Consider the following 794-nt stretch of genomic DNA (forward strand, 5'->3'; position numbering starts at 1 on the left):
GTAGTAAAGCAGAGAAGGGTCTACCACACCCATGATCCCTCTACTGCATAATAATTGTCTGACCGCAGCTTTCCTCTCTGAATCCCCAGGTCCTGGTGCTGCATGAGGCATACAGCAGGCCTGAATCTTACGTTTGTTAAATAAGTGAATGGAATAAATTTTGTTGAATGACTAAGACCTAAAGCCTCTTAGTCATTCCTGACTTCTTCCTACCACCATCCCCCATCCCATACCTGACCAGTCACCAAGTCCTACTGCCTGTGTTCCTAGCTCATGCTGACCCCTCTCCCAGCCCCACCAGTCTTCCCTGTCTCACCTGCTGCAACTCTGAAGTGTAACTCTGAAGTGTAGCCCTGATCATCCCACTCCCAACACACAAAGAAACTCAACAGGTCGTTACCACTTACAGAGTGAAAGTGTCCAGCATCCCCCACTGCGCATCCCACCTCTTGGCCTCACTCCCTCAGGGCTCCTCCCAGCTCCTGGAACACATCAGTTCCTTATCGGTTCTATTGCTGGTGTTTGTTTGTTTGTTTTAATTTGTGTCATTTTCTCCCACCGGGAAGTCTTCTCCTCTGACATAGGAAATCTTATTTCTCTTTCAAAGGCAATTTCAAGTGCCACCAACTCTATGAAGCCCTTCCTGAGCTCTTCCTCCTCCCCAGGTTCTCCCCTTCCTCTGAAGACCTTCAGTGACATTTTTTCCTCTTACCACACTGAGCACTGCTCCCTGGTAACATGGCATTGTTCCCCTCCTCTACAAGGTCCCGAGTGGTTGAGGGCAGGATTCTCTC

The sequence above is a fragment of the Pan troglodytes genome, chromosome 1 (genome assembly GCF_028858775.2).
Source record: "Pan troglodytes isolate AG18354 chromosome 1, NHGRI_mPanTro3-v2.0_pri, whole genome shotgun sequence".
NCBI classification, from domain to species: Eukaryota; Metazoa; Chordata; class Mammalia; order Primates; family Hominidae; genus Pan; species Pan troglodytes.